Genomic DNA, 12,962 nt, shown 5'->3' on the forward strand with positions numbered 1-12,962 from the left:
AGATGTGTCTCCTAGTCTGTGGTCAGATGTGTCTCCTAGCCTGTGGTCAGCTGTGTCTCCTAGCCTGTGGTCAGATGTGTCTCCTAGCCTGTGGTCAGATGTGTCTCCTAGCCTGTGGTCAGCTGTGTCTCCTAGCGTGTGGTCAGCTGTGTCTCCTAGCCTGTGGTCAGATGTGTCTCCTAGCCTGTGGTCAGATGTGTCTCCTAGCCTGTGGTCAGCTGTGTCTCCTAGCGTGTGGTCAGCTGTGTCTCCTAGCCTGTGGTCAGATGTGTCTCCTAGCCTGTGGTCAGATGTGTCTCCTAGCCTGTGGTCAGCTGTGTCTCCTAGCGTGTGGTCAGCTGTGTCTCCTAGCCTGTGGTCAGATGTGTCTCCTACCCTGTGGTCAGATGTGTCTCCTAGTCTGTGGTCAGATGTGTCTCCTAGCCTGTGGTCAGATGTGTCTCCTAGCCTGTGGTCAGATGTGTCTCCTATCCTGTGGTCAGATGTGTCTCCTAGCCTGTGGTCAGATGTGTCTCCTAGCCTGTGGTCAGATGTGTCTCCTAGCCTGTGGTCAGATGTGTCTCCTAGCCTGTGGTCAGATGTGTCTCCTAGCCTGTGGTCAGATGTGTCTCCTAGCGTGTGGTCAGATGTGTCTCCTAGCCTGTGGTCAGATGTGTCTCCTAGCCTGTGGTCAGATGTGTCTCCTAGCCTGTGGTCAGATGTGTCTCCTAGCCTGTGGTCAGATGTGTCTCCTAGCCTGTGGTCAGATGTGTCTCCCAGCCTGTGGTCAGATGTGTCTCCTAGCCTGTGGTCAGATGTGTCTCCTAGCCTGTGGTCAGATGTGTCTCCTACCCTGTGGTCAGATGTGTCTCCTACCCTGTGGTCAGATGTGTCTCCTAGCCTGTGGTCAGATGTGTCTCCTAGCCTGTGGTCAGCTGTGTCTCCTAGAGTGTGGTCAGATGTGTCTCCTAGCCTGTGGTCAGATGTGTCTCCTAGCCTGTGGTCAGATGTGTCTCCTAGCCTGTGGTCAGATGTGTCTCCTAGCCTGTGGTCAGATGTGTCTCCTAGCCTGTGGTCAGATGTGTCTCCTAGCCTGTGGTCAGATGTGTCTCCTAGCCTGTGGTCAGATGTGTCTCCTAGCCTGTGGTCAGATGTGTCTCCTAGCCTGTGGTCAGATGTGTCTCCTAGCGTGTGGTCAGATGTGTCTCCTAGCCTGTGGTCAGATGTGTCTCCTAGCCTGTGGTCAGATGTGTCTCCTAGCCTGTGGTCAGATGTGTCTCCTAGCCTGTGGTCAGATGTGTCTCCTAGCCTGTGGTCAGATGTGTCTCCTAGCCTGTGGTCAGATGTGTCTCCTAGCCTGTGGTCAGATGTGTCTCCTAGCCTGTGGTCAGATGTGTCTCCTAGCCTGTGGTCAGATGTGTCTCCTAGCCTGTGGTCAGATGTGTCTCCTAGCCTGTGGTCAGATGTGTCTCCTAGCGTGTGGTCAGATGTGTCTCCTAGCCTGTGGTCAGATGTGTCTCCTAGCCTGTGGTCAGATGTGTCTCCTAGCCTGTGGTCAGATGTGTCTCCTAGCCTGTGGTCAGATGTGTCTCCTAGCCTGTGGTCAGATGTGTCTCCTAGCCTGTGGTCAGATGTGTCTCCTAGCCTGTGGTCAGATGTGTCTCCTAGCCTGTGGTCAGATGTGTCTCCTAGCCTGTGGTCAGATGTGTCTCCTAGCCTGTGGTCAGATGTGTCTCCTACCCTGTGGTCAGATGTGTCTCCTACCCTGTGGTCAGATGTGTCTCCTAGCCTGTGGTCAGATGTGTCTCCTACCCTGTGGTCAGATGTGTCTCCTAGTCTGTGGTCAGATGTGTCTCCTAGCCTGTGGTTCGCTTGTTTTTTTTTGTATCAGGATATTTTTGTATCCACTGTATCAGGGATTAGAGAGGGGGGGGGAGATAACTGTTTCCACTGTATCAGGGATTAGAGAGGGGGGGGGGATAGCTGTTTCCACTGTATCAGGGATTAGAGAGGGGGAGAGAGAGAGAGAGAACTGTTTCCACTGTATCAGGGATTAGAGAGGGGGAGAGAGAGAGAGAACTGTTTCCACTGTATCAGGGATTAGAGAGGGGGAGAGAGAGAGAGAACTGTTTCCACTGTATCAGGGATTAGAGAGGGGGAGGGAGAGAGAGAACTGTTTCCACTGTATCAGGGATTAGAGAGCGGGAGAGAGAGAGATAACTGTTGCCACTGTATCAGGGAATAGAGAGGGGGAGAGAGAGAGAGAACTGTTTCCACTGTATCAGGGATTAGAGAGGGGGGGGAGATAACTGTTTCCACTGTATCAGGGATTAGAGAGGGGGGGGGGGGATAGCTGTTTCCACTGTATCAGGGATTAGAGAGGGGGAGAGAGAGAGAGAACTGTTTCCACTGTATCAGGGATTAGAGAGGGGGAGGGAGAGAGAGAACTGTTTCCACTGTATCAGGGATTAGAGAGGGGGAGGGAGAGAGAGAACTGTTGCCACTGTATCAGGGATTAGAGAGCGGGAGAGAGAGAGAGAACTGTTGCCACTGTATCAGGGATTAGAGAGGGGGAGAGAGAGAGAGAACTGTTTCCACTGTATCAGGGATTAGAGAGCGGGAGAGAGAGAGAGAACTGTTTCCACTGTATCAGGGATTAGAGAGGGGGAGGGATAGAGAGAACTGTTTCCACTGTATCAGGGATTAGAGAGGGGGAGGGAGAGAGAGAACTGTTGCCACTGTATCAGGGATTAGAGAGGGGGAGGGAGAGAGAGAACTGTTGCCACTGTATCAGGGATTAGAGAGCGGGAGAGAGAGAGAACTGTTGCCACTGTATCAGGGATTAGAGAGTGGGGGGAGAGAGAGAGAGAACTGTTGCCACTGTATCAGGGATTAGAGAGCGGGAGAGAGAGAGATAACTGTTGCCACTGTATCAGGGATTAGAGAGTGGGGGGAGAGAGAGAGAGAACTGTTGCCACTGTATCAGGGATTAGAGAGTGGGGGGAGAGAGAGAGAACTGTTGCCACTGTATCAGGGATTAGAGAGTGGGGGGAGAGAGAGAGAGAACTGTTTCCACTGTATCAGGGATTAGAGAGCGGGAGAGAGAGAGATAACTGTTGCCACTGTATCAGGGATTAGAGAGCGGGAGAGAGAGAGATAACTGTTGCCACTGTATCAGGGAATAGAGAGGGGGAGAGAGAGAGAGAACTGTTTCCACTGTGTCAGGGATTAGAGAGGGGGGGGAGATAACTGTTTCTACTGTATCAGGGATTAGAGAGGGGGGGGATAACTGTTTCCACTGTATCAGGGATTAGAGAGGGGGAGAGAGAGAGAGAACTGTTTCCACTGTATCAGGGAATAGAGAGGGGGAGAGAGAGAGAGAACTGTTTCCACTGTATCAGGGATTAGAGAGGGGGGGGGGAGATAACTGTTTCCACTGTATCAGGGATTAGAGAGGGGGGGGGAGATAACTGTTTCCACTGTATCAGGGATTAGAGAGGGGGAGAGAGAGAGAGAACTGTTTCCACTGTATCAGGGATTAGAGAGGGGGAGAGAGAGAGAGAACTGTTTCCACTGTATCCGGGATTAGAGAGGGGGGGGGGGGGATAACTGTTTCCACTGTATCAGGGATTAGAGAGGGGGGGAGAGAGAGAGAACTGTTTCCACTGTATCAGGGATTAGAGAGGGGAAGAGAGAGAGAACTGTTTCCACTGTATCAGGGATTAGAGAGCGGGGGAGAGAGAGAGAACTGTTTCCACTGTATCAGGGATTAGAGAGGGGGAGAGATAAGAGAACTGTTTCCACTGTATCCGGGATTAGAGAGGGGGGGGGGGGGGATAACTGTTTCCACTGTATCAGGGATTAGAGAGGGGGGGAGAGAGAGAGAACTGTTTCCACTGTATCAGGGATTAGAGAGGGGAAGAGAGAGAGAACTGTTTCCACTGTATCAGGGATTAGAGAGAGGGGGAGAGAGAGAGAACTGTTTCCACTGTATCAGGGATTAGAGAGGGGGGGAGAGAGAGAGAACTGTTTCCACTGTATCAGGGATTAGAGAGGGGGAGAGAGAGAGAACTGTTGCCACTGTATCAGGGATTAGAGAGCGGGGGGAGAGAGAGAGAGAGAGAGAGAGAACTGTGCAGATCCTTGTCAGTAAAAGCAGAGGGGGTGAAAATAGCCTTAGAGCTTCTCAAAACCGCTGACTTAGGTGAGAAACCACCAACACTATGTATCTTAAAACAAAAAACAACTTTAGACAACTAAAATCAATGACTAAATAGAAGACTTATCGTCAGATACTCCACGGTGATGCTGGGCCCAGGATGGCAGTACCGGAGACTTGGCTGTGTTTGTAAAGGCCATTGGAGGGACACTATTTGTACAATCAAGCTGTATGCCTGACCCGCATACCAATCTACAGCACCATACACTTTGTGTGTATCAATGAGTTCAATTCAGTACATGTTTTCATTTCTTTTACAGTTAAGCTCTGTATCCCTAAAATAAAAACGTCAAGCTCCCTTGTATTGTGTTTTTGTATTTTTTGTTAGGGGCTGCGGTGGGATATCGAATGTATTCTGTGAGAGTGAAACACGAATGCTATCTAAAGAAGACAAAAAAGACAGGGGGGTCTGATTTCAATTTATCCCCCCCCCCCCCCCCCCCCCCCCCCCCCCCCCCCCCCCGGGGACTGTCTTTTGAGACAGAGAGCTTTGTTCATTCTCAGTGTAACATCTGTCCTCCCTATCAACTCTTTATCATCTTCTATAAACCACACGGTCTATTACAATGTGGATCAAGGGAATTTGGGCTTTGATGAGGGTGGTGACCACTGACAAAATAATATGAACTCATCACGAGGGGGGCCGCAGTGCCTCGTGGGCCGTCATACCCACATACATACTTCTGAACCTTTATAATCGCATGTGGATTAGGGTGTGTGTTTGAAATTGTCACACACCAACAACAAAGTTCTAATTTGTAATTAAGAATCTGAAAACGATGCCTTCTAGTGGTGTAATACAGTAACTGCCATTGGAGACTGTCTGAAAAGGACTGCCTGTAATTGTTCCCAAGCCTTTGTTTAAATGCCCCACAGTAAAAGTTGGCATAATAAAAATGTCAACATGCCAATAACTGTTCACATAACAATTGATTGACCGGATTGTTTAATGGAGTCGAATACAATTAGATAAATGTAATACATTTTGGTCTACTATTGGGCTCGTATTTTTTTAATATATTTTTTTAACTAGGCAAGTCAGTTAAGAACAAATTCTTATTTTCAATGATGAGCTACCGGGGAACAGTGGGTTAACTGCCTTGTTCAGGGGCAGAACAACAGATTTTTACCTTGTCAGCTCGGGGACTCAATCTTGCAACCTTTCGGTTACAAGTCCAACGCTCTAACCACTAGGCTACCTGCTGCCCCAACTTTAGTCTACGATGTATTAGCTGCTATAGGGCTGCTGTATCAAATTTCAATCAAAATTATTTATAAAGCCCTTGTTACATCAGCCGATGTCACAAAGTGCTGTACAGAAACCCAGCCTAAAACCCCCAAACAGCAAGCAATGCAGGTGTAGAAGCACGGTGGCTAGGAAAAACTCCCTAGAAAGGCCAAAACCTAGGAAGAAACCTAGAGAGGAACCAGGCTATGAGGGGTGGCCAGTCCTCTTCTGGCTGTGCCGGGTGGAGATTATAACAGAACATGGCCAAGTTGTTCAAATGTTCATAGATGACCAGCATGGTCAAATAATAATAATCACAGTAGTTGTCGAGGGTGCAGCAAGTCAGCACCTCAGGAGTAAATGTCAGTTGGCTTTTCATAGCCGATCATTACGAGTATCTCTACTGCTCCTGCTGTCTCTCTAGAGAGTTGAAAACAGCAGGTCTGAACAGGAATTAGTACAGCCTTGAACACTGTCTAAAATACATTATCTCACTGGCATCATGGGTTGGGGGCTTCCTCCCAATGTGTTTGTGTGTGTGAGTAGCCTGAACAGTGGCAGAGGGGGACTTCCTTCTAGCGGGAGGTGGAGTTTCCTTACAAATCATAAACACACACACCTCATACCATTCCATGTGATTAGAGGCCCCCACACCCCACCATGCCCATTCCGACAGCCTATCCTATCACAGTAAACAAAATGACGTTGAAAAGACGTTGGCATGACATGTATTTCTGTTGCTGAATGAAAGGTCAGAATACATATTTGTCCGGACGTCGAAAGAGACGTCTGATATGAATGTTGAAAATACATATTTTCTGGATGTCAAAAATATATATATTTTTTGGTCATTGATTCTATGGACAAATGTCAATAGCACAAATACAAATATAACAAAAAATATCAACACAACATGTAAAGTGTTGGTCCCATGTTTCATAAACTGAAATAAAATAATACAGAAATGTGTTCACATCCCTGTTATCAAATCACATTTTATTTGTCACATACACATGGTTAGCAGATGTTAATGCGAGTGTAGCGAAATGCTTGTGCTTCTAGTTCCAACAATGCAGTAATATCCAACGAGTAACCTAACAATTCCACAACATCTACCTAATATACACAAGTCTAAGTAAAGGGATGGAATAAGAATATGTACATATAAATATATAGATGAGCGATGACCGACCGGTATAGGCTAGATACAGTAGATGGTATAAAATAAAATACAGTATATACATACTATCAAGGCACAAGGTGAGACCCAGATGCAGACACAGGAGGCAGATTGTTGGAGTCTTACAATGTTTAATAATCCAAAGGGAATAGGCAAGAGAATGGTCGTGGAGAGGCAAAAGGTCAAAACCAGATCAGAGTCCAGGAGGTACAGAGTGGCAGACAGACTCGTGGTCAAGGCAGGCAGGTACAGAGTCCAAAAATAGGCAAAGGTCAAATCCGGGAGGTCAAAAAAAGGGGGAATAGCAAAACGAGTATGGGGAAAATATGCTGGTTGACTTGATTTAGCATACAAGACGAACTGGCACAGAGAGACAGGAAACACAGGGATAAATACACTGGTACAGAGAGACAGGAAACACAGGGATAAATACACTGGTACAGAGAGACAGGAAACACAGGGATAAATACACTGGCACAGAGAGACAGGAAACACAGGGATAAATACACTGGCACAGAGAGACAGGAAACACCGGGATAAATACACTGGTACAGAGAGACAGGAAACACAGGGATAAATACACTGGTACAGAGAGACAGGAAACACAGGGATAAATACACTGGCACAGAGAGACAGGAAACACAGGGATAAATACACTGGGGAAAATAAGCGACACCTGGAGGGGGTGGAGACAATCACAGGAACAGGTGAAACAGATCAGGGCGTGACACATACACTACAGTTCAAAAGTTTAGGGTCACTTAGAAATGTCCTTGTTTTTGAAAGAAAAGCACATTTTTTTGTACACTAAAAAAACATCAGATTGATCAGAAATACAGTGTAGACATTGTTAATGTTGTAAATGACTATTATAGCTGGAAACGGCAGATTTTTAATGGAATATCTACATAGGCGTACAGAAGCCCATTATCAGCAACCATCACTCCTGTGTTCCAATGGCACGTTGTGTTAGCTAATTCAAGTTTATCATATTAAAAGGCTAATTGATCATTAGAAAACCCTTTTGCAATCATGTTATGTTAGCACAGCTGAAAACTATTGTTCTGATTAAAGAAGCAATAAAACTGGCCTTCTTTAGACTAGTTGAGTATATGGGGCATCAGCATTTGTGGGTTCGACTACAGGCTCAAAATGGACAGAAACAAAGAACTTTCTTCTGAAACTCGTCAGTCTATTATAGTTCTGTGAAATGGAGGCTATTCCATGCGAAAAATAGCCAAGACACTGAAGATCTCGTTCAACGCTGTGTGCTACTCCCTTCACAGAACAGCACAAACTGGCTCTAACCAGAATAGAAAGAGGAGTGGGAGGCCCCGGTGCACAACTGAGCAAGAGGACAAGTACATTAGAGTGTCTAGTTTTAGAAACAGACGCCTCACAAGTCCTCAAGTGGCAGCTTCATTAAATAGTACCCACAAAACACCAGTCTCAAGGTCAACAGTGAAGAGGCGACTCCGAGTTGCCTCTTCACTGGTGGGGGTGTGTGTCTATTTGTCAATAACAGCTGGTGCGCGATGTCTAATATTAAGGAAGTCTCAAGGTATTGCTCGCCTGAGGTAGAGTACCTTATGATAAGCTGTAGACCACACTATCTACCAAGAGAGTTCTCATCTATATTTTTCGTAGCCGTCTATTTACCACCACAAACCGACGCTGGCACTAAGACCGGACTCAACCAGCTGTATAAGGCCCTAAGGCCATTATCCCGGAGTCGCCTCATCACTGTTGACAGTTGAGACTGGTCTGCATGTTTCAAGCAGACCACCATACAGACCCTTTGCCCAAGAAATCTCAGGTAAACTGCCTAAATGACTACCGCCCCGTAGCACTCACATCTGTAGCCATGAAAGGCTGGTCATGGCTCACATCAACACCATCCTCCCGGATACCCTAGACCCACTCCAATTCGCATACCACCCCAAAAGATCCACAGATGACGCAATCTCAATCGCACTCAACACTCCTTTTCCACCTGGACAAAATAAACACCTATGTGAGAAGGAATGTGCTGTTTATTCACTACAGCTCAGCGTTCGACACCATAGTGCCCAAAAAGCTTATCACTAAGCTAAGGACCCTGGGACTAAACACCTCCCTCTGCAACTGGATCCTGGACTTCCTGATGGGCCGCCCCTAGGTGGTAAGGGGTAGGCAACAATACATCTGCCACACTGATCCTCAACACCAGGGCCCCTCAGGGGTGCGTGCTTAGTCCCCTCCTGTACGCCCTGTTCACCAAGGACTGTGTGGCCAAGCACCACTACAACACCATCATTAAGTTTGCCGACGACAAAATGGTGGTAGGCCTGATCATCGACAACGATGAGACGGCCTATAGGGAGGAGGTCAGAGAACTGGCAGTGTGGTGCCAGGACAACAACCTCTCCCTCAACATGAGCAAGACAAAGAAGATGATCGCAGACTACAGGAAAAGGTGGGCCGACAAACTATCATGGTTCAAACACACCAAGAAAGTCATGAAGGCACGACAATGCCTTTTCCCCCAGTCAGGAGACTGAAAAGATTTGGCATGGTAACAGGGCCAGATCCTCAAAAGGTTCTACAGCTGTACCATCGAGAGTATTCTGACTGGTTGCATCACCACCTGTTATGACAACTGCTCAGCATCTGACCGTAAGGCGCTACAGAGGGTAGTGCGTACGGCCCAGTACATCACTGGGGCCAAGCTTCCTGTCATCCAGGATCTATAAACTAAGCGGTGTCAGAGGAAGGCCCAAAAAATTGTGAAAGACTCCAGTCACCCAAGTCCTAGACTGTTCTCTCGGCTACCGCACGGCAAGCAGTACCAGAGCGCCAAGTCTAGGTCCAAAAGGCTCCTTAACAGAATCTACCCCCAAGCCATAAGACTGCTGAACAATTAATCAAATGGCCACCCAAAGTATTTACATTGACATCTCCCCTTTTCTTTGTACACTGCTGCTGCTACTCTCTGTTTATTATATATGCATAGTCACTTCACCCCTACCTACATGTACACTGCTGCTACTCTCTGTTTATTATCTATACATAGTCACTTCACCCCTACCTACATGTACACTGCTGCTACTCTCTGTTCATTATCTATACATAGTCACTTCACCCCTACCTACATGTACACTGCTGCTACTCTCTGTTCATTATCTATGCATAGTCACTTCACCCCTACCTACATGTACACTGCTGCTACTCGCTGTTTATTATCTATGCATAGTCACTTCACCCCTACCTACATGTACACTGCTGCTACTCTCTGTTCATTATCTATGCATAGTCACTTTACCCCTACCTACATGTACACTGCTGCTACTCTCTGTTCATTATCTATGCATAGTCACTTCACCCCTACCTACATGTACACTGCTGCTACTCTCTGTTCATTATCTATGCATAGTCACTTTACCCCTACCTACATGTACACTGCTGCTACTCTCTGTTCATTATCTATACATAGTCACTTCACCCCTTACCTACATGTACACTGCTGCTACTCTCTGTTCATTATCTATACATAGTCACTTCACCCCTACCTACATGTACACTGCTGCTACTCGCTGTTTATTATCTATGCATAGTCACTTCACCCCTACCTACATGTACACTGCTGCTACTCTCTGTCTATTATCTATACATAGTCACTTTACCCCTACCTACATGTACACTGCTGCTACTCTCTGTTCATTATCTATACATAGTCACTTCACCCCTTACCTACATGTCCACTGCTGCTACTCTCTGTTTATTATCTATACAGTCACTTTACCCCTACCTACATGTACACTGCTGCTACTCTCTGTTTATTATCTATGCAGTCACTTTACCTACATTGTCACGTTCGTCGTATGAATCGGACCAAGGTGTGGTATGCGTACATTCTTTTAATTAACTGAATGAACGCTGAACAAAACTACAAAACGAACTACAAAATGAATGCTGACAGGCAACTACACATAGACAAGAACCCACGAACACAAAAGGGAAAATGGCTACCTAAAAATGATCCCCAATCAGAGACAACGATAAACAGGCTGCCTCTGTTTGGGAACCATATCATGCCACCATAGACATACAAATCACCTAGACCTACAAAAACCCTAGACGTACAAAAAAAACCTAGACAATACAAAAACTAACCTACCCACCCTAGTCACACCTTGACCTAACCAACATATAAAGAAAACAGAGATATCTCAGGTCGTGACATACATGTACACATTTCCTCGACTAACCTGTATCTCTGCACATTGACTTGGTACTGGTATTACCTGTATACAGCCTCATTATTGTAATTTAATTTTTTGACTTTTTTATTTAATTTTTTGACTTTAGTTTATTTAGTAAATATTTTCTTAACTCTATTCTCCTGAAACTGCATTGTTGGTTAAGGGCTTGTAAAGTAAGCATTTCACGGAAAGGTCCTACACCTGTTGTATTCGGCGTATGTGACAAATAACATTTGATTTGAGTATGACAATTTGTCACGCCCTGACCTTAGAGATCCTTTTTATGTCTCTATTTTGGTTTGGTCAGAGCGTGAGTTGGGGTGGGCATTCTATGTTTTTTGTTCTATGTTGTCTAGTTCTATGTGTTTGGCCGGGTGTGGTTCTCAATCAGAGGCAGCTGTCTATCGTTGTCTCTGATTGAGAACCATACTTAGGTAGCCTTTTCCCACCTGTGTTTTGTGGGTAGTTGTTTTCTGTTTGGTGTGAGTGCCTGACAGAACTGTTGCGTTTTGTTCCACTTTTGTTTCAGTGTTCAGGCTATATTAAAACATCATGAACACGTACCACGCTGCGCTTTGGTCTACTCCTTCTTCCTCAGACGAACGACGTTACACAATTGGGTACTTTTTCCACCATTGGTCTTTAGTGCTTTGCGGTCGAGGTGCATTCCCCTGGCTGTCAAAAAAAGTAATAAAAAAGTAAATAGTGCCTAATATTTGCTAAATATCAGGAATTTGATGTAATGCATTTAATTTTACGTTGTACTTTTACTCAAGTATGACAATTTAATACTTTTTCCGCCACCGTTCTTAAGTATATTTAAAATCTGATACTTTTAGACTTTTACTGAAGTGGTATTTTACTGGGTGACTTTCACTTGAGTCATTATCTATTAGGGTATCTTTACTTTTACTCAAGTTTGACAATTGAGTACTTTTTCCTCCTTCGCTGACTCATTATTTTATTTTTCAATTTCTCTTTTGTTGGGAAAGGCCCGTAAGTAAGCATTTCACTGTTAGTTTACACATGTTGTTTACGACGCATGTGATAAATACAATTGGATTAGATTTGTTTTTGGGCCCCACACAGTTCACTGAGTGCCAAAGTGGTGTTAGCTTGTGGAGGGATGTAAGACAGCTGTGATAATTGTGGATGAGAACTCTCTTGGTAGATAAAAAGTTATTCAGCTTACCATGAGGTACCATATATATAAACACTGACATTCCTGTCTTGCAGGAAATCACGCACAGAACGAGCAGTATGGCTGGTGGCATTGTCATGCTGGAGAGTGATGTCAGGGTGAGCCTGCAGGAAGGGTACTACATGAGGGAGGAGGATGTCTTCCCTGTAACACACATCGTTGAGATTGCCTGCAATAACAACAAGCTCAGTCTGATGATGCTGTGACACACCGCCCCAGACCATGTCGGACCCTCCACCTCCAAATCGATCCCGCCCCAGAGTACAGGCCTCGGTGTTACGCTCATTCCTTCAACGATAAACGCGAATCCGACATCACCCCTGGTGAGACAAAACCGTGACTTGTCAGTGAAAATCACTTTTTGCCAGTCCTGTCTGGTCCAGCAACGGTAGGTTTGTGACCATAGGTGACATTGTTGCCGGTGAGGACCTGCCTTACAACAGGCCTGCAAGCCCTCAGTCCAGCCTCTCTCAGCCTATTGTGGACAGTCTGAGCACTGATGGAGGGATTGTGCGTTCCTGGTGTAACTTGGGCAGTTGTTGTTGCAATCCTGTACCTGTCCTGCAGGTGTGATGTTCGGATGTACCGATCCTGTGCAGGTGTTGTTACACGTGGTCTGCCACTACGAGAATGATCAGCTGTCCGTCCTGTCTACCTGTAGCGCTGTCTTAGGCGTTTCACAATACGGACATTGCAATTTATTTCTCTGGCCACATCTGAAGTCCTCATGCCTCCTTTCAGCATGCCTAAGGCACGTTCACGCAGATGAGCAGGGACCCTGGGCATCTTTCTTTTGGTGTTTTTCAGAGTCAGTAGAAAGGCCTCTTTAGCGTCCTAAGTTTTCATAACTGTGACCTTAATTGCCTACCGTCTGTAAGCTGTTAGTGTCTTAACGACCGTTCCACAGGTGCATG

Source organism: Salvelinus fontinalis, chromosome 8, assembly GCF_029448725.1.
Source record: "Salvelinus fontinalis isolate EN_2023a chromosome 8, ASM2944872v1, whole genome shotgun sequence".
In the NCBI taxonomy this organism is placed as follows: Eukaryota; Metazoa; Chordata; class Actinopteri; order Salmoniformes; family Salmonidae; genus Salvelinus; species Salvelinus fontinalis.